This window comes from Meles meles, chromosome Y (genome assembly GCF_922984935.1).
Source record: "Meles meles chromosome Y, mMelMel3.1 paternal haplotype, whole genome shotgun sequence".
In the NCBI taxonomy this organism is placed as follows: Eukaryota; Metazoa; Chordata; class Mammalia; order Carnivora; family Mustelidae; genus Meles; species Meles meles.
The window spans coordinates 39,955,326-39,977,212 of NC_060088.1; positions in this window are offsets into that span (position 1 = coordinate 39,955,326).

Sequence of the window (21,887 nt, forward strand, 5' to 3'; positions counted from 1 at the left end):
TGGTATTTTGATAGGGATTGCATTAAATGTGTAGATTGCTTTAGGTAGCATGGACATTTTCAAAATATTTATTCTTCCAATCCAGGAGCATGGAACATTTTTCCATTTCTTTGTGTCTTCCTCAATTTCTTTCATGAGTACTTTATAATTTTCTGTGTATAGATTCTTAGCCTCTTTGGTTAGGTTTTTTCCTAGATATCTTACAGTTTTGCATGCTATTGTAAATGGGATTGACTCCTTAATTTCTTTTTCTTCTGTCTTGTTGTTGGTGTACAGAAATGCAACTGATTTCTGTGCATTGATTTTATATCCTAACACTTTATTGAATTCCTGGACAAATTCTAGCAGTTTAGGAGTGGGGTCTTTTGGGTTTTCCACATATAGTATCATATCATCTGCGAAGAGTGATAGTTTGACTTCTTCTTTACCAATTTGGATGCCTTTAATTTCTTTTTGTTGTCTGATTGCTGAGGCTGGGACTTCTAGTACTATGTTGAATAGCAGTGGTGATAATGGACATCCCTGCCATGTTCCTGACCTTAGCGGAAAAGCTTTCAGTTTTTCTCCATTGAGAATGATATTTGCGGTGGGTTTTTCACAGATGGCTTTGATAATATTGAGGTATGTGTCCTCTATCCCTACACTTTGAAGAGTTTTGATCAGGAAGGGATGCTGTACTTTGTCAAATGCTTTTTCAGCGTCTATTGAGAGTATCATATAGTTCTTGTTCTTTCTTTTATTAATGTGTTGTATCACATTGATTGATTTGCGGATGTTGAACCAAACCTGCAGCCCTGGAATAAATCCCACTTGGTCGTGGTGAATAATCCTTTTAATGTACTGTTGAATCCTATTGGCTAGTATTTTGGCGAGAATTTTTGCGTCTGTGTTCATCAAGGATATTGGTCTGTAGTTCTCTTTTTTGGTAGGATCCTTTTCTGGTTTTGGGATCAAGGTGATGCTGGCCTCATAGAATGAGTTTGGAAGTTTTCCTTCCATTTCTATTTTTTGGAACAGTTTCAGGAGAATGGGAATTAGTTCTTCTTTAAATGTTTGGTAGAATTCCCCTGGGAAGCCGTCTGGCCCTGGGCTTTTGTTTGTTTGGAGATTTTTGATGACTGTTTCAATCTCCTTACTGGTTATGGGCCTGTTGAGGTTTTCTATTTCTCCCTGGTTCAGTTGTGGTAGTTTATATGTCTCTAGGAATGCATCCATTTCTTCCAGATTATCAAATTTGTTGGCGTAGAGCTGCTCAAAGTATGTTCTTATAATTGTCTGTATTTCTTTTGGTGTTAGTTGTGATCTCTCCTCTTACATTCATGATTTTATTTATGTGGTTCCTTTCTCTTTTCTTTTTGATAAGTCTGGCCAGGTGTTTATCAATCTTATTGATTTTTTCGAAAAACCAGCTCCTAGTTTCATTGATTTTTCCTTTTTTTTTTTTTTTTTGGTTTCTATTTCATTGATTTCTGCTCTGATCTGTATGATTTCTCTTCTCCTGCTGGGTTTAGGCTTTCTTTCTTGTTCTTTCTCCAGCTCCTCTAGGTGCAGTGTTAGGTTGTGTACTTGAGACCTTTCTTGTGTCTTGAGAAAGTCTTGTACCGATTTATATTTTCCTCTCAGGACTGCCTTTGCTGTCTCCCACAGATTTTGAACCACTGTGTTTTCATTATCATTTGTTTCCATGAAATTTTTCAATTCTGCTTTAATTTCCTGGTTGACCCATTCATTCTTTAAAAGGATGCTGTTTAGTCTCCATGTATTTGGGTTCTTTCCAGCTTTCCTCTTGTGATTGATTTCTAGCTTCAGAACGTTTTGGTCTGAAAATATGCAGGGAATGATCCTAGTCTTTTGATACCGGTTGAGACCTGATTCGTGACCCAGGATGTGATCTATTCTGGAGAAGGTTCCATGTGCACTAGAGAAGAATGTGTATTCTGTTGCTTTGGGATGAAATGTTCTGAATATATCTGTGATGTCCATCTAGTCCAGTGTGTCATTTAAGGCCTTTATTTCCTTGTTGATCTTTTGCTTGGATGATCTGTCCATTTCAGTGAGGGGAGTGTTAAAGTCCCCTAATGTTATTGTATTATTATTGATGTGTTTCTTTGATTTTGTTATTAATTGGTTGATATAGTTGGCTGCTCCCACGTTAGGGACATAGATATTTAAAATTGTTAGATCTTCTTGTTGGACAGACACTTTTAGTATGATATAGTGTCCTTCCTCGTCTCTTATTATAGTCTTTGGCTTAAAATCTAATTGATCTGATGTAAGGATTGCCACCCCAGCATTCTTCTGATGCCCATTAGCATGGTAAATTGTTTTCCACCCCCTCACTTTAAATATGGAGGTGTCTTCGCGTCTAAAATGAGTTTCTTGTAAGCAACATATTGATGGGCTTTGCTTTTTTATCCATTCTGATACCCTGTGTCTTTTGATTTGGGCTTTTAGCCCATTAACATTCAGGGTAACTATTGAGAGATATGAATTTAGTGCCATTATTAGTCTGTAAGGTGACTGTTACTGTATATTGTCTCTGTACCTTTCTGATCTACTACTTTTAGGCTCTCTCTTTGCTTAGAGGACCCCTTTCAATATTTCCTGTAGAGCTGGTTTGGTGTTTGCAAATTCTTTCAGTTTTTGTTTGTCCTGGAAGCTTTTTATCTCTCCTTCTATTTTCAATGATAACCTAGCTGGATGGAGTACTCTTGGCTGCATGTTTTTCTCGTTTAATGCTCTGAATATATCATGCCAGCTCTTTCTGGCCTGCCAGGTCTCTGTGGATAAGTCTGCCGCCAATCTAATATTTTTACCATTGTATGTTACAGACTTCTTTTCTCGGGCTGCTTTCAGGATTTTCTCTCTGTCACTAAGACTTGTCAATTTTACTATTAGGTGACGGGGTGTGGACCTATTCTTGTTGACTTTGAGGGGGGTTCTCTGCATCTCCTGGATTTTGATGCTTATTCCCTTTGCCATATTAGGGAAATTCTCTCGAATGATTCTCTCCAATAGACCTTCTGCTCCCCTCTCTGTTTCTTCTTCTTCTGGAATCCCAATTATTCTAATGTTGTTTCGTCTTATGGTGTTACTTATCTCTCGAATTCTCCCCTCATGGTCCAGTAGCTGTTTGTCCCTCTTTTGTTCGGCTTCCTTATTCTCTGTCATTTGGTCTTCTATATCACTAATTCTTTCTTCTGCCTAATTTATCATAGCAGTGAGCACCTCCATTTTTTATTGCACCTCATTAATAGCTTTCTTGATTTCAACTTGGTTAGATTTTAGTTCTTTAATTTCTCCAGAAAGTTCTTTTATATCTCCAGAGTGGGTTTCTCTAATATCTTCCATGCCTTTTTTGAGCCCAGCTAGAACGTTCAGAATCATCATTCTGAACTCTTGATCTGACATATTACCAAGGTCTGTGTTGCTTAGGTCCCTAGCCTTCAGTACTGCCTTTTGTTCTTTTGTTTGTGGTGATATTTTCCGCCTTGTCATTTTGTCCAGATAAGAGGATATGAAGGATCAAATAAAATACTAAAAGAGTGGCAAAGACCCCAGAAAAATGCACTGTAACCAAATCAGAAGAGACCCCAAACTATGGGGGGGGGGTAGAAATGGGATAAAAAGAGGTTCAGAAAAAAAAATTTTAAAAATGAAACAAATAAAGAAAAAATAAAAAATAAAGGAAAATATATATATATTTAGATAAACTAGTCAAAATCATTAAGAAAGAAAAGGGTAAATGTTTTAAAAAATTTAGCAGAAGAAGAAAAAAGAAAGGAAAAAAATTGAAAAGAAATTGAATTAACCACAAGACTAAAGAATCATGGGGAGAAAGCCATGACTTCTCTGCTTTGCTTTCTTGTCCTCTGGAATTCTGCTGCTGTCTTAGGTATTGAACCTGTTTTCCTTGATAGATGAACTTTGTCCTAGCTGGATATTTTGTTGATTTTCTGGGGGAGGGGCCTGTTGTAGTGACTCTCAAGTGTCTTTCCCAGAGGCAGAATTGCTCCGCCCTTTCCAGGGGCTGGACTAATTAATCTGCTCGGGTTCGCTTTTGGGAGCTTCTATTCCCTGAATGCTTTCCGTAGAATTCCGGAGGATGGGAATGAAAATGGCAGCCTCCTAGTCTCCAGCATAGAGGAGCTGAGAGCCCAGGGCCCCACTCCTCAGTGTGCCCCCAGAGGACAGCACTCAATCACTCCTGTATCCCCAGCCTCCAGCTGCACTCTGAGCTCACCCAGCCCGCGACCATTTCAAGGGAACCCCGAGCTGAGAGTTCAGTCCTTGGCTCTGTCTCTGTAGCCGACTTCTCCATTCTAATACCTGCGAGCTCTGCCACACTCCGACACCCCCGACCCTTCTGTGACCCTGTGGGACCTGGGGCCACATTGACCCCGCGTGGGCTTCACCCCGGTTTAGCCGCTGGAGCAATATCCCTCAGTGGAACAGACTTTTAAAAGTCCTGATCTTGTGCTCCGTTGCTCGGCCACTTACCGGGAGCCGGCCACTGCCCCCGCGGTCTATCTTCCCGTCATTTTAGATTCACTTCTCCGCCAGTCCTAGTTTTCAGAAAGTGGTTGATTTTCTGTTTCTAGAGTTGCTGTTCTTCTTCTCTTCGATCTCCCGTTGGATTTGTAGGTGTTTGCAATGTTTAGATAAGCTATCGAGCTGATCTCCTGCTACCTGATGTAGTCTCAGCCTGCTACTTCTCTGCCATCTTGACCTCGCCTCCCAGATGACCCTTCTTTTCACTACATCTGTATCTTTGGGGTAAATGCCCAGTACTGCATTTGCCAGGTCATAGGGAAGTGCTCTTTTTAATTTCTTGAGGAATCTCCACACTCTTCTCCAAAGTTGCTGCATCAACTTGCATTCCTACCAACAGTGTAACAGGGTTGTGTTGTGATTGTCCACTCTCCTCTGGGCCAGTCCTCTGCAGAGGCTCTCTTTGACGGCCATTCAGAGTGTTGGGTGTCTGGACTGAATATGGTGAGGTTTAGCTTCGTGGGCTCTGGTGTGCCTGTGAAAGGGGACTTTCAACCCACTCAACATTACTAAGGCCTGCTGAATGCTGTGGTCAGGAGATAGGATGTGGGCAGAACTTTCTTCTAGTTGCCTACAGGATAGTCTGTTCTTTGGGACTAAGCAACATAGCCTGGGGAAGGCAGTCTCAGCAGTGTTCCAGGTTTGAGACTTCGTGTTTGCAGGTAACACAGCTGATGTCCTCACCATTCTCTCTGTGGCCACTAGCTCAGTCTTTATGCTGGCGGTTGGAGAGCCCCAAGTTTCTTTGGCCCCCATTGAGGCATCTGCACGAACAGTGACTATCACAGATGCACAGTAAGAAGCAATAATCATACCACTCCGTCAACAGTTATTGTCTCTGATCATGGTTCCCAGGCTGTTTGTACCTGGTTGGTTGCTGGTGTCCTCTCCAGAAGACACAGAGTGTTCTCTGGCGTCTAATTTAATATTTTTTTATCGCCTTTATCTCGGGGGCCTGAGACTCCCTAATTCCTTCTATGTTTTTCTGATGCAGAGTGAGTATCCTGGCTGCTGCTTTAAATCCTCCATCGGGCATGTGATATGTATACGATTCACTTCAATTGTGTGGCTATGATCGTTTCTTGTTCTTTTGCCTTGTCTTCAATTGATTCTTCCATGGTTGCCTTTGTTCTAGGGTTCTGCCTTCTTCTCTGTATTAGAAAAGCCTGTTCTTTTTCCTACAGTGAGTGTAATTTCTTTAGGAAGCACAGCTCATGGAGTGCCCAAGGGCTGGCCCTTGAGGGAGTCTTGGGTGTGTGTGGCATGCCTCTGGGGTTGTGTTGTGGCTGTCCACACTCCTCTGGGCCAGTCCTCTGCAGAGGCTTTCCTTGCCTGCCATTCGGAGTGTTTGGTGTCTGGACCGAATATGGTGAGATCTAGATTGGTGGCCTCTGGTGTGCCTGTGAAAGGAGCCTTTCAAACTGCTCACAGAAATAAGGCCTGCTGAATGCTGTGGCCAAGAGAGATCAGGTCTTTCTTCTTGTGCCCTATGCGAGGGTCAGTTCTCCTTGGACTAAGAAACATGGACTGAGGAATGCAGTCCCAAAAGTGTTCCAGGGTTGGGACTTCGTTTTTGCTGGCTAGGCAGCAAATTTCCTCACCGTCTTGTCTGTGGCCACTAGATCTGTTTTGTGCTGGCGGTGGGAGGCATCTCAACGAACACAGTCGATCACGGATACACAGCAAGAAAAAATAATCATACTACTGTGTTAACAGGTATTAGCTCTGATCACGATTCTCACGGGGTCTGCACCTTGTGGCTTGCTGGTTTCTGCTCCAGGAGACACACAGTGTTCTCTGGACTCCATGTCTGCCAAGCCTGCTTATCTGAAATCTCCAGGCTTCACAACCCTTCAGTTGCAAGAACATGTGCCATCCAGACCCTCTCCTTTTCTCTGCCAAATCTGTGGGTCAACATTCAACTTGAGTGTTCCCAGTGTGCTCCTCTCTACTGGGCCTGTTTCTTTGGCCATGGTTCCCACCCTCTTCAGCCCAAGCCATCCACTTCTCACTTAAGCCATATGTACACCCTTCTCCCATGGTCTCTACAACATCTTCTCTTTCACAGTGGAGTTTGTTTTCGATGCATCAGTTACACTTACACCATGTTTATGTAGATTTCGTCATCTTCCTATAGTGCTTATGACTGAAGAAATCCCTGGAGCTCCCAGACTCTTCTAACATGTCCCTGTTCTCCAAATGCACTTCAGACTCTTCCCCATCCGTATGCAAGAAGGAATTCATGCCACTTGCCACATGTGGCAGAAAGGTGGAGAGCATTGGGCTAAGTCCCATCTGTCAGTCCCAGAAAGAAAAATCACATATGATTTCACTGACTCATGGAAGTAAAAAAATAACATGTGAAAAAGCAAGAAAAATTTGACAGGCAATGAGATTCTAACTGGGCACAAAAAATTTGGTGTTTATCCTGAGGCAGGTTAGTGAGAATCTGATTTTCTAAAAGAGGAGGAAATGGACATACCACACAAGAAATGTGGCCATAAGGGATGAAACATGAGTTTTTAATGCATGTGAAGGTGAATTGTAATCTAAGAACAGCTTCATATCTCTTAAAATATCATTCTAAGCGTCATGTGTCATGAACATACATATCTGACATCTCAGGTAATTATGAAAGCATTTGAAGCAGTCCTCAAACACTTCCCAACGCACAAAAAGCCAGGTTCAAATCAATTTCCTGGTCCACACTTAGAGACATTTAATGAAGGCAATGTCAAAAAACAAAGGTTTTTCAGGTAAAGTCAGATAGACAGAGCCCTCATCCCTTAGGACTGGTGTCTCAGAATACTAGAAGATCAGGACACGGACATCACAATGCACCCATGCCCTAGAAGTTTCCTTGAAATGTGACTTTCCTTCCCTTATTCCTTCCCTTATCCTCCAAGCTGACCAAGCACCAAGGGCAGAACCTTCTCACTAGACAAATTGGGAAAAGAGCATACAAAAGGATGCTCTCACCCATAGGATGTAAAACCACTCAGAGATGTCATGATACCCAAGAGGCCTCCCTGTTGATTGATCTCTAGACATTGCAGTGGAAATAGGAACACCTGGCTCTCTCTGTAGAAATGTTGGCTGAAAGGATAGTACACCGAATGTCATGTTCTTTTCGTTTTGTATAGAAAGGTGAAGTGGGAAAGAAACTGTAAAGACCACCTGAGTTCATGAGCAGGAAATCAGGGCTCTTTTTTCATCCTTCCCAGGGCTTCCTACCTAAAGCCATAGGACTCATAGCTCATGAGAGAGGGATTACTGCTTCAGTGATGTCAGCTTCTGTGATGTCACAAAGTTTTGAGCTCCTAGCAACCACTCCTCCCCAAACCATGTCTAATCATTCTACATGGCTTTAGTAGTCATGGGTCAGGCAGGACATGCCAAAGCCCTCCCAAACCATTGGAGGTGTCTGGGTATTTCACCAAGAGAGTTAGCGAAGCGAGTCAGTGTCACCTTCTCCATGGCTGAATTTATAGTCTTTGGTGGGGACTGCACGAGCAACCCTCCACACTCCTGAGAAGGGCTAGGATCCACAATTGCATCTTACCCCCAGAAGGTCAAGAAATGGTCAGGACTACAACCAAGCCTCAGGCCAGGAACTCCATGCTCCCTACATGTGCATGGTCCTCCCACCCAATCAGGATCCATGTGACCAGGGAAAATGGCCACCTGAGGAAAGCTCCCAGTGAACACCTGCAACCATGCCAATGACATGCCTGTAGGCTTTAACAGTGAGGACACGAGTTCCTTTGAGCATCTCCAGACATCGTACTAAGAAGGCCACCCCATCTTCCAAGCTGACCAAGCACCAAAGGCAGACCCTACACCATAGAACCTTAGGCCCAGGACGGACTCATCGTTTTGGAGCCAACAGGAGCAAGCTCGGAGCCTTTTGCCTGGAGACCTTTTGCCCGTGGAGACCAATTGCCTATGTGAAGCCATCGTAAAGGCTTCCATGCCAGTTTCAGGAAGACATGTATCTACAAAAGGACACCTTGAAGAAGATTTGATGGCCTAAGATCACTGAGCATTCCCGCAGGGTGGTGCAGCTTCCTTCTGTGGAACTAAATGGAGATGTTGCAGCACAGGGCTGCCTTAAGCCTCCCATTTTCATTCCACTATGTTTGTTTTTTTTTTTAAGATTTTACTTATGATTTATTTGACAGATAGAGATCACAAGTAGGCGGAGAGGCAGGCAGAGAGAGAGGAAAGGAAGCAGGCTCGCTTCAGAGCAGAGAGCCCAATGTGGGGCTCGATCCCAGGACTCTGGGATCATGACCTGAGCTGAAGGCAGAGGCTTTAACCCACCGAGCCACTCAGGTGCCCTCCACTATGGTTTTTATGGGATAAACACACTTTACCTGTTGCGGATGATGGGCATGTTCTAAAGGACCAGGTGAGGAGGAAATGGGAGAACAAGGGACCATTGCAGCAGGACAGAGAGCGGATGCTCCATGCTGGTGGGGAGATGCAGGAAGACGAAGAACAGGAGAACAAACGAGGGAGCTCAGAGCCAAGGTCTGGTATTTTAGCATGGTGGGAGATGCTCTGCACCGGGCTGTGTTCCATAGGGGCATATGTCCAAATTGAATAAAGCATCCTGTGACCCCAACAATCTTTATCTACTGTTTCTTGTTGTTGTTTTTGTTTTTCAATAATGTGCTTCCATGTAAGGGACATAGAGGGACAGCGAGAACATAATCAGTGAGGGAGCTGGTGAGGGAGAAGCAGACTTGCCTCTGAGTGGGGAACCTGAGGTGGGAGATATTTCAATGAGCCTGGGATAAGGAGCAGAGATGAAGACCGCTTCTGAACTGATGGAGACACACCTGGACACAATCCTTGTCTTCCTAACACCTCATTGTTCTAGACAAGAACACCTGCTCTGTCATTGTTTAGAAATGCAGGGGATAGGGTTTTGGCTTGGGCTGGTGTGGCTTGCTCTATACAACTTTCTGCTCGAGCTGGCATAGCTAGCTGCCTCGAAGTAAAGCACTTGGCTTTAGAAATACTTTTCTCCCAAGCATATTTGGCAGAAGAGAATTACTCCATTGCTAGCTTTGGAAGGGTGAATGACACTATGCTTTGTGTTGCTCTGCTTCTGTGGACTGGGCTGGGAGTCCTCTGTGCCTCAGAATCTGAATCTCTGTTTTTGCTCCCAGATGAGGGATGTTTTCAGCTCTGATTTCTCAAAATGTTGGGCCCACTATTTTCTCTCTCTCCTAGGTCTCCTACAATAAGCACCCATAGACATTCATTGCAGTCATGGATTTCCCTAAGTCCATTGTCATGTTCCATCCTTCTTCCTTCTCTCCTTTGCTTCGCTTCATTTTCCCCCAGTACTTCTATTCCAGGTACCTCATTGGATCGTCTACTTCTGCCATCTTCCTGAACTTTGCATCTAGACTGCTAACAAATCTTTTCATAGGGGCCTCTTCCTTTTATTTAATATTTTTTTAATCACCATTATCTCTGTGGTCCGATACTCCCTGATTGCTTCTAGGTTTATCTGATCCAGAGTGAGTATCCTGGCTCTGCTTCAATCCTCCACCTGGCATGTGAAATGTACAGGTTTCACTTCAATTTCTTGGCCATGACCAGTTCCTGTTCTTTTGCCTCAGCATCAATTGATTTTCCACTGTTGCCTTAGTTCAGGTCTCTGTATTCTTCTCTGTATTCGAAAATCTCCTTCTATTTTGTAACCTGAGAGAAATTTCTTTAGGGTGAAGATGTGGGGGAACCTCAAGCACCTAGGACCATTCCGCCTTCCCCATGACGGGAAAAGCTTACTGTGGGGATGGGGGGTCTATCCCTCAGAGTGGGAGCAGACTTCATGGCCCATGAGACCTCTCCCACCAGGAGAGCTGGCCTAGACGGAAACAGGCATTGTGACGCTCAGCCTGAGCCTGCTTTCAAACCAGCCCCTATGTTAGCTGGGACAGGAGTCCGCATATTGAGCATGACGTGCCTCTAGGACCAAATCCTCACCCTCGTTCGGGGTCTGGAGGACCTGGTCTTAGATGCCGACTCTGTTTTCCCTGCTATGGCAGGACCCATGAGATGGAAAACTACACTTTGCTTTCCCCCAGAAAGACACCAAACCCTTGGGAGCCAGGCAGAGTCCTCACAGAGGTAGAATCTCCCATGGCCCCATGAGGTTACTGCTACATTCCGTGGCCAACCGACACACACAACTCTGAGAGAAATGTCTGTGTTCCTGCCTCCCCATCGCCCTCATTTCATATCCCACGGCAATGCCCTCACGGTCTGCAGTTCGAGCCTACCGTGACCTCATTCCGAAACCTATCCCTAGTATGTGTTTGAAGACTTTTGTCCCCAAAGCCCTGGCCTACAGGCCCTCCAGGATGCAGACTCTGGAACCACAGCACAGGACTATAACTGCCCATCCGATGGAATCTCTGCCCTTCTACTTTTGCACAAAACCTCCAGATTGGGAGACACCTGCAATGCCTCTGAGCCCACCCCAAATTGGTTGGCAGCCTTGGAAAAAAGCTGCATAAGGTCCTATGCCAGACACCTACTTCCAGGCAGACACCCAAGTCCATGGTCCTGAGTCAGAAGATTGAACTTGAAATACCCCTAGGATCTCAAGGGAACCCTACATAAGTTTGCATGTATCTGCCTCAAGAGACATACTCTGGAATACCTACATATGGTGCAATACTTGATCCTTGAGCCAAAAAACAAAACATCTCCTGTCCGCAGAAGGCAAACTAGCTCTTGGGAGCTGCGTCCAACCCTCAGTGGAGGAGAATCCCGCATGGTGCCTGAACCCCTGCCACATTCTAAGGTGTGCCTGGACACAAGCCAGCATTGTGACCCATCAGAATTAGGCTCCCAGTCACTTCAGGCCCCTGGGCACGTTGCACCAGAGCCACCAGATCGAAACGGTCTTGTTCCTGGGCTGGAAGGCTAAGCAGAACTGGGCTTTCCAGGCATCCCTGCGGTGACTTCTGCAACGACGTCATTCCATACGAGCGACCTGGTATGATCAAAATGGACTCCTCCTGTCCCACAGAAGGAAAGCTTGCTGTTCGGAGCAGCTCACAAGCCCCAGCCTGAGAAGACCTCCATGGCCTCATGAGGCCACCCCTGAACTCGTCAGCCATCATGGACACAAATACAGCGTGAGTGACTATCTGACACATGCCCTGACTTAGGTACTGGAGATCTAGTGACAGATGCTGCTCATGGATATGCCATGTCCTCGGCACTGAAAGGAACCACCGCTTGTGCATTCAGAATTCCATCCTCAAACTCCTGGGCCACAAGCCCTCCATATTGTTCATTCGGGAGCCCCAATGAATACTTCTACCTGCCCTAAAGAGAGAAGAATGGTCCTAGGGGTCTGCCGAGAATCCCCATGTGAGGATCAACCTGCACAGACCTCGACGACATGCCAATATCGTAGGCTACCCTCAGCACTAATGCTCTGACACAGCCTGAGCCCTGACTTCCCATCAGCCCCCAAGGTAGCAGGCCCCATATCCTGCAGGTGGGACCTGAAATGGCCAGAGACTGTCATCTCTACCCAACCTGGGTATTCAGGCATCTCTTCCCAGTCCAGAGTTCAAATCCCCGCCTAAGGGGGAACCTCAAGCATAAAAGAGCACTCCTTCTTCCCCACGACGGGAAAAGCTTGCTGTGGGGATGGGGGTCTAACCTGAGTGGCAGTCAGCTGCATGGTTCATGAGACCACGCCCACCCTTGTGGACTACCCTGGCCACAAATACACATTGTGACCCTCAGCATGAGACTGCTTGCAAACCAGCCCACTCACTAGCTCGACCAGGAGCCCGCATATCGGGCCTGACATGCCCCTATGCCCAAATCCTCATGCAGGGTAGGGTTCTCCAGGTGCCCTGACACAGAAGACGAATTTGGAATCCCTGCTATGGCGGGACTCCTCAGACGGATATCAGAACTCTTCCCTTCCCCCCGAAAGACACCAAACCCTGAGAGCTGGGCAGAATCCTCACAGGCAGAAAATACCATGGCCCCATGAGGCTACTGCTACATTCCGTGGCCAACCAGACAGACAACTCACATGGAAATCCTGTACTCCCGCCTCCTCGAGGCCCTCATTTCAGATCCTGTGGCACTGCCATCATGTACAGTAGATCGGGCCTGCCATCACCTCACCAAGAACCCTATCCCTAGTTTGTGTTTGAAGACTTTTGTCTCAAAGCCCTGGCCGACAGTCCCTCCAGGATGGGGACTCTGGAGCCACAGCACAGTACTCTAAGTGCCCCCCACCCCAGTAATCTCTGCCCATCCACATTTGCACAAACCCTCCAGATTGGGAGAGAACTGAAATACCTCTGAACTAGCCCCAAATTCGTTGGCCGCCTTGGAAATAAGGCACATTCGGAAACATGCATGACACCTACTTCCAGGCAGACCCCCAGGTCCATGACCCTGAGTCAGAAATGGAACCTGAAATACCCCTAAGACCTCAACGGAACCTGAGCTTAGGTTTGCACGCATATGCCTCCAGAGGAAAACTCTGGAATACCTACATATGGTCCAACACTTGTTCCCTGAGTCACAAAACAGAACACGTTCTGTCCCCAGAAGGCAACCTGGCTCTTGGGAGCTGCGTCCAACCCTCAGGGGAGGAGAATCCTGCATGGCGCCTGAGCCCACGCCACATTCTAAGGTCTCCCTGGAAACAAGCCAGCATTGTGACCCATCAGAATGAGGCTCCCTGACACTTAAGCACCCTGAGAACTTTGCCCCAGAGCCACCAGATCAAATGGCCTTGTTCCTGGCCTGGAAGGCTAAGGGGAGCTGGGCTTTCTAGGCATCCATGCGTGACTTCTGCTTCAACGTCTTTCCATATGGGGGACACTACTGCCACCCTAACAGACTTCCCCTATCCCGCAGAAGGAAAGCTTGCTGTTCAGAACAGCTCACAAGTCCCAGGAAGACATCCATAGCCTTATGAGGCCACCGCTCCATTCGTCAGCTATCATGGACACAAACTGCAGCATGAGGGACCAGCTGACACGTGCCCTGACTCAGCTGCTGGAGATCTCGAGTCAGACGCTGCACTTTGGAAATGCCATGTGCTAGGCACTGAAAGAAACCGGCACTTGTGCGTACAGAATTCCTTCCTCACCCTTCTGGCCCCCCAGACCCCTGGATTGTTCATTAGGGAGCCCCAACGCAGGCTTCTGCCTGCCCTCCTGAAATAAGAAGGGCCCTTGGGGTCGGCCCAGAATCCCCACTTGAAGATCAACCTGCACAGACCTCAATGATACCCCAATATCCAAGGCCGCCATGTGCAAAAATGCTTTGTCTGACACAGCCTGAATCACGACCTCCCAATAGCCTCCCAGGTAGCAGTCCCCATATCGTGCATGTGGGCCCTGCCATGGCTGGAGACTGTGATTTCTACCCAACATGGGTTTTCATTCTTCTGTGCCCAGACCAGAGCTCCAGCCCCGGCCTATGGGAGAACCTCAAGTGTAAAGAGCACTCCTCCTTCCCCACTTCGGGAAAAATTTGCTGTGGGGATGGGGGTCTAACCCTCAGAGTGGGAGACAGCTGCATGGCCCAAGAGACGACGCCCAACCAGGAGGGCTGTCCTGGCCACAAACATGCATTGTGACCCTCAGCCTGAGCCCCTCACTAGCTGGACCAGGAGCCCGCATATTTGGCATAACATGCCCCATACCCAAATCCTCACCCTTGGTCCGATTTTCCAGGCACACAGTCCCTGACATCGACTCTGGAACCCCTGCTATGTTGGGACCCCTGAGACGGAAAACAGCTGACGGAAACCAAACTGACTGGTCGGGGACATCACTTATGTAGAGGCGACAATGACGAGGAACCTCTCCCGATGAAAAAAAGGCAAGGTTGATGAGGATGACAATCCTGGCGACACAGACTCTACTTCCCATGATGCCACTCCGACAAGGCCATTCCCCGGGGGAGGCCGCTACCCAGACGAGGCCACTTGCCAGATGAGAACACTCCTGACAATGAAGAGGCCTCTCCAGACATGGCTGCTCCCGTTGATGAAGAGGCCGCTCTGGAGGAGGACGCTCGATGATGAGGCCGCATGCCAATGAGGCCACTCCCGGAATGACACAGTTCTGGCAAGGCCACTCCATCCAGGCCACTCCAGTGAGGCCGCGGCTCAGGGCAGCGAGGCCGCTAGCAGTGGGACCGCAGCTAGGGGCGGCGCTGGCGGCGCCGTGGCTTAGCTGGTTAAAGCGCCTGTCTAGTAGGGGCGGCGCTGCTCCCGGGGACCCCAACACTATATCTACTATGACTATCCTAACAGCTCCCAATTGCCACTCTAACATCTATTGTGCTATTCTAACAGCTATTCTAACTCCTCCTACTTCTCTAATGACTATTCTAACTCCTCCTAATTCTCTAACGGCTATTCAAACTCCTTCTACTTCTCTAACGCTATTCTAACTCCTCCTATTTCTCCGATGGCTATTCTAACTCCTCCTACTTCTCCAACGGCTATTCTAACTCCTCCTACATCTCTAACAGCTATTCTAACTCCTCCTAATTCTCTGATGGCTATTCTAACTCCTCCTACTTCTGCAACAGCTATTCTAACTCCTACTAGTTCTACCCCCACCATCCTCACAGACTAATATTTAGAGACGTGATTGAGCCCGGCCCACACACAGGTGGCCATGAGATTTCAACTCACCACAGTTAATATATGCACACCCCACTGATTGGATATGGCTATCTGGCCTGGCTCGCCCCTATATCCGGGGTTTAAAGTTCCGTTGGCAAACCAGCCCTTACATTCCCCCCCTTTCCCTTGGAAATTAGTCAAATCCTTGACTTTTCAGACAGTTCTATGTTCTCATGTTGTAAGGGGGGTTATTAACATGTAAGACTAACATTTTTATCACTCCAATTTTCTTTGGTAAAAGGCGAAAGATTTATGCGATCTGAAGAGAAACCAGAGCATTCCAATTTTCTTTGGTACAAATGACATTAGGGCTTTTATAATACAGGGGCCAAAAAGTAACCATAATGCACAGTCGGCTGATGAGTTAGCCATTCAACGCTTTGTATAACTTTTTTCCAATTTTTCCTAATTCCATTATCTAATTTACCAACTATATTTTACATAAACAGGTAACAATAGGAGCAACAATAAACTCACAGTTTTTTAATCTTAGCTTTAGTCCATGGTCAGCGGGTCCATTGGCTGCAGCTTCCATCTCTGGGGGGCATCCTCATCTTTGGCTTGTTTGACATGAGCCACGTGAATCCAGGCCCTGATGCCTTCTACTTCTACTTCCATGGGGGTGGTCAGGATAACAGTAAATGATCCCTTCCATCGAGGCTCCAACTTTCCCCCTTGATAGCGACATATCCAAACCAAGTCCCCAGGTTGGTAAGGATGTGTTTCCACCTCCGTCTCCATCCCAGTGTGGGCAGTCCAGATCCCTGAGTGGGCATTTTTTAAGACAGACTGTAATGCCTGCAGTAACTGGAGTACAGAATGCTCAGTCATTTAGGCTAGGTCAACCTCTTGTAGTTGAGGACAGAGAGGGGGGTCTCCCAAATATTATCTCAAATGGGATCACCTTGCTTTTAAATAGGGTGTACATCGTGCCATGAGGAGAGCGAAAGGAAGGAGATCCACCCATCCACAGCAAGTCTCCAGAATTAGTTTTGTCAAGGTCTCTTTAAGAGTCCAGTTCATTCTCTCTACTTGCCCAGAACTCTGGGGCCATAGGCATAATGTAGTTTCCAATTAGTGCCCACGGCCTTGGCCAAAGCCTGTGAGACTGAACTCACAAATGCAGGGCCATTCTCTGACCCAATTGCGAGAGGCAGACCAAACCTCAGAATTATTTCTTCTAGTAGCTTTTTGGCAACCACTCCTGCTGTCTCATGTTTGACGGGAAAAGCCTCTACAAGCCTGAAAAGTTATCTACAAAAACTAACATGTACTTGTGCCCATATTCTCCAGGTTTCATTTCTGTAAAATCTCTTTCCCAATAAATTCCTTGTTCCTTACCTCTTTTAGGTAAGGAAACTTACCCATTTATGTTCTTCCCACATTAACTGTCTGGAATTGAGCACATCTCTCAACTACATCCTGAACCATACTCCCTAATTTAGAAACCTGGAACTGTTTGCCTCTAAGCTCCTTGAGTTTGCATGTTCCAAATGAGTACCCTGATGTATCTGGTCTACTAACTTTTTGCCTAGTCTTCAAGGAAGAATTATTTTTCCTGCTTCAGTCTTAGCTGAGTCCCCTTCATAGTACAATTTAACCCATTTCTGTAAATATTTTAAATCTTCTGAATAACTTGTTTTTTTCTGGTAGGGCGGGAGTCGGGATTGTAACTAGTTCTTGTACTCTTTCTCAAGCTGCTTGATTTGCGGCTTGATCTGCTAACTGGTTTCCTTTCGAAATCAGATCAGCCCCCTTTTCATGTCCAGGGCAATGCATAACGGCCACCTCTTTTGGGTCACAAATAGCCTGGAGGAGAGACAATTTTTTTCCTCTGAATTTAATTCATTTTCCTTCTGCTGTTAATAGCCCCCCTTCTTTATAAATAGCCCCATGTATATGGAAAATAACAAAGGCGTACCTGCTGTCCGTATAGATGTTGGCAGTTTTACCTTTGGCCATCTGCAGCACCTTAGTGAGTGCAATCAGTTCCGCTTTTTGTGCCAAAGTTCCATGTGGCAGGGCTGCTGTCCAGTGTTTCTACTCAGGAGACACCAGCACAGCCATCGCATATCTCTTTCCATAAACCACATAGCTATTCCCATCTGTGAACAGTCATCTCGGCATCCAGGAGAGAAATGTCTCTGAGATCCGACCTTATTCCTGCGACTTGGGTTACGACCTCCTCACAGTCATGTGGATGTTCAGCCAGGTCCTATGGCAGCAGCGTGGCTGGATTTAGCACTGCCAGGGGATGGAAGGTCACTGTTGGTTCGTTTAGGAGGAGAGCCTGATACCCCGTCACTCAGGTGTTTGTCATCCATTGGTCTTGTCTAGTCTGGAGAAGGCTCTCGATAGCGTGGGTGGTGGTCAAGATAGATTTTGACCCAAATTCATTTTACTTGCATCCTTGACCAAGAGGGCCGTGGCAGCATTTATGCAGAGGCAAGAGGGGAACCCAGCCACTACTGGATCTAGTTTCTTGCTAGGATAGGCTAATGGCCTTTACCAGGCCCCAGATTCTGAGTCAAAACTCCTTTGGCCACCCCTGAATTTTCATCCACATACAAGTGGAAGGGCTTGGTAACATCTGAGATGGCCAATGCTGGGGTACTCAGTACAGCTGTTTGTAATTCCCGAAATGCTCCTTCTGCCTGAGCTGTCCACTATATCATAGTGAGTCCCCCCTTTGCCACTTCGTAGGGAGGTTGGGCAATCTCCACAAACCACAATATCCACAGCCTACATTAACCCAACATCCAAGAAACTCCCTCATTTGTTGGGACGTGGTGGGGCAGGGGTATCGGGTGATCAGCTGTTTCCTAGACCCAGACAGTGAACGCATTTCCTCATGGAGATCAAAGCCTAGATATGTGGCATGGCTCTGACAGAGCTGCGCTTTCTTTGCTGACATCCAATTCCCTTTTTCCTGCAGAGTCTGTAAGAGAGCTCTCATCCCCCACAAACATGACTCTTAGTCCTCAGCGGCTACTAGCAAGTCATCAACATACTGTAACAGAGTGATTCCCAGGTTGGAGGTTCTGTAATCATGCAAATCCTCGTATAGGGCCTCTTCAAAATTGTGGGTGAATTATTGAATCCTTGGGGAAGTCTTATCCAAGTTAGTTCGCCTTGAAACACTTTCTGTGGGTCAGACCACTAGAAAACAAAAAGGGGTTGAGATTCCCTTGCAAAAGATAAGCAGAAAAATGCATCCTTGAGATCTAAGACGGTATATTCTGTTCTTTTGGTGCCCAGGAGGGAGAGTAGTGTAAAGTCCTTTCTGTTGCCATTTTTGTTCACTGTGCCATTTGCTCCTTGTACCCAAACTTCCTCTTCAGATACTTTTCACATAGGTTTAAGTAGTGATGAAAACTGGGCTCCCATGTCCACCAAAAAGATCAATTGATTTCCCCTCCACTTCAATTTTTACTCTGGTGGCCAGCATTGCAGTCTTCCTTTTGGGGCACTCCCTGGCCCAGTGTCCTTTTTCCTTACAGTAAGCACACTGATCTGAATCTAAGTCTTCCCACCTGCCTTATCTGTGCTTAGGCTTTTGCTTCCATTTACTATCCCTTACCTATCAGAGGTAATGCCAAAACCTTAACCAGCTTTTGTCTGTTTTTCATCCTCCTGTGCATCCCTGTTGTTAAACAACTTTTCTGCTATTCCCAGTAACTCAATCATATTCTTCCCTTCAAATCCTTCAATTTCCTGAAGTTTTCTCCTTATATCCGGGGCTGATGGACTGGCAAAAGCAAGATTCACTGCCCCTGATTTTCGGGTGCCTCAGGGTTGATCAGGCTATATATTTTATAGGCTTCAATAAGCCTTTCTAGGAAACCTCCTGGAGACTCATTCTTACCTTGAGTCACCGTGCTAATTCTGGTTTAGTGCGAATGCAACTTTTACTTCTGGAAATTCATTTCCAGGATTTCAACATATCAAAGACCTGTATTTGATATGAAAGTCTCCCATGTGAATTTCCATTAAGGCGAATTCATCTTATAAGAGAATTAAAACAATTACAAATGACAAAAAAACTCAGAATAGATATGGTTAAATATCAAATGATGACTCTTATCAAAGCATTAAACCTTAAGACAATGTATTGAAATTCTGGAGTAGTGCAGCATTTACCCAAATGTAACCCAATGTTTGTCATTGATTTAGCAGTATTTCCTGAGTAACTTAGCATTTCAGAAAAAAAAGCCTTATGAGTCAAAGAGATCTCATTTACAATTCTGGGTGGGCAAAGAAAACCATTTACATTTTCTTAGAAACATCTCAATCTCTAGTGAAGACTGAATCTTAACCAATTTGGAACTGCAATAGCAGTTAAGCACAAAACATGTTTACCAACAGATTTCAAAAGACAATCCTAGTTCCAGGAACCAGCACCCTAGCACTTCATCCCATTTGACATCGAAGCAAAACTTCAAAACTTCAGGTTACCAAAGACTCTGAAAGCTACTTTCACAATTACCCATTAAAACCCTGAGACAGATAATTAACCATCAGTTCAGTCATCTCTTTGCTAACAGATTTCATCTTCCACCTGGGCCCATTCTACTTCAGATGCCATGCTTTCCCGTCATCAAGAGAGAGGGGCTAGGCAATCCACGTCGGGCCAGAGAAGGCAAGGAATTCCCCGAAACTAAGAGAGTTTCAGCGGCTGCTTGGGATTATTCCTTAGAGACCCTGTCCCAAGTTAGACTAACACCAGTTGGCTCCAGTTATAGCCCTTAACACAGGAAATGAGTAAGGAAGAAATCCCACATCTATTATGAAGAACAGAGAGATGGAAGTTAGAGTCCCCTTACTCTCTGCTTGCCCCATTCCTTCAAGCACAACAACAACACAACAGACAACAAAAAGACAACTGCAAGCCCAGTGGTCCTGCCACCGGTGAGGATTTCCTAGGGGGATTCAAAGCCCCTGAACGCCTAGGGGGACTCGAACCCCCGATAACCGCCTTGGGGACTTGAACCCCCTGACTGCCTAGGGGAACTTGAACCCCTGAACATCTAGGGGGACTTGTAACCCACTCAGACCACCCAGCGGGACTCAAATCACCTGTTGATCTACCAACAGAGGAATGGGGCGTCCCAGCATCAGTCCAGTACTGAGGAGCATGGCTAATCCAACTTCTCCCCGGTGGGCCATACCCTGGAGCTCCAGCCAGAGAGACAGACAGACAAGATCCCAACACCTCCAGAGGTGTTTCCAATAAATTCCGATGCTGGATCAGTTCTTGTTGTTTGATACAAGAACAGCCACCAATGTTAGGGTCCGTGATCAAAGGAATGAGACTAACACAAAGTGAAAATCAAGCAAAGCTTTATTTCACACCAAGCATCAGAAACCAAACAGACCGGTCAGGACCATTCCTTATGTAGAGGCGACAATGACGAGGAAGCTGCTCCCGATGAAAAAGACGCGAGGATGATGAGGATGACAACCCTGATGACACAGCCTCTACCCCCAATGAGACCACTCCGACATGGCCACTCCCCAGAGGAAGCGGTTCCCCAGACGAGACCACAAGCCAGACGAGGCCACTCCCGACAATGAAGAGGCTGCTTCAGATAAGGCCGCTCCCGATGATCAAGAGGCCGCTCTGGCAAGGCCGCTCTGGCAAGACTGCTCTTGACGGTGAAGAGGCTGCTCTGGAGGAGGCCGCTAGATGATGAGGCTGCATGCCAACCAGGCCGCTCCCTGGAATGATGCCGCTCTGGCGAGGGAACTCCATCCAGCCACTCCAGGGAGGCCGTGGCTCCGGGCAGTGCTGCTCCTGATGACCACCAAGCTATCACTCCTACGATTACCCTAACAGCTTCAAATGGCCACTCTAATGGCTATTCTGCTATTCTACTGGCTATTCTACCTCCTCCTACTTCTCTAACTACTACTCTAACTCCTCCTACTTATCTAAAGGCTATTTTAACTCCTCCTACTTCTCTAATGGCAATTATAATTCCTCCTACTTTTCTTTCTTTTTTTTTTAAAGATTTTATTTATTTATTTGACAGAGAGAAATCACAACTAGACAGAGAGAGAGAGGGAAGTAGGCTCCCTGCTGAGCAGAGAACCCAATGCGGGACTCAATCCCAGGACCCTGAGATCATGACCTGAGCTGAAGGCAGCGGCTTAACCCACTGAGTCACCCAGGCACCCTCCATCTCCTACTTTTCTAAAGGCTATTCTAACTCCTCCAACTTCTCTAATGGCTATTCTAATTCCTCCTACTTCTCCCCCCTCCAAGGCTCACAGACTAACCTTTATAGAGGTCGTTGAGTCCAGCCTACACACAAGTGGCCAATGACATTTCAACTCAACACAGATAATATATGCGCATCCCACTGATTGGATATGGCTATCTGGCCTGTCCCACCCCTATATCCCGGGATTACAGTTCCTTTGGCAAATCAGGCCCCTACACAGCACTCTTTGCTTACCCACGAAAGACACCAAACCCTTGGGAGGCTGGCAGAATCTCCAGACAGGCAGAATCTCCCATGGCCCCATGAGGCTACCGCTACATTCCATGGCCAAACAAGACACAAAACTCAGACAGAAAAGCATGTGGTCCTGAATCCCCGTCGCCCAAATTTATGATCCCATGGCA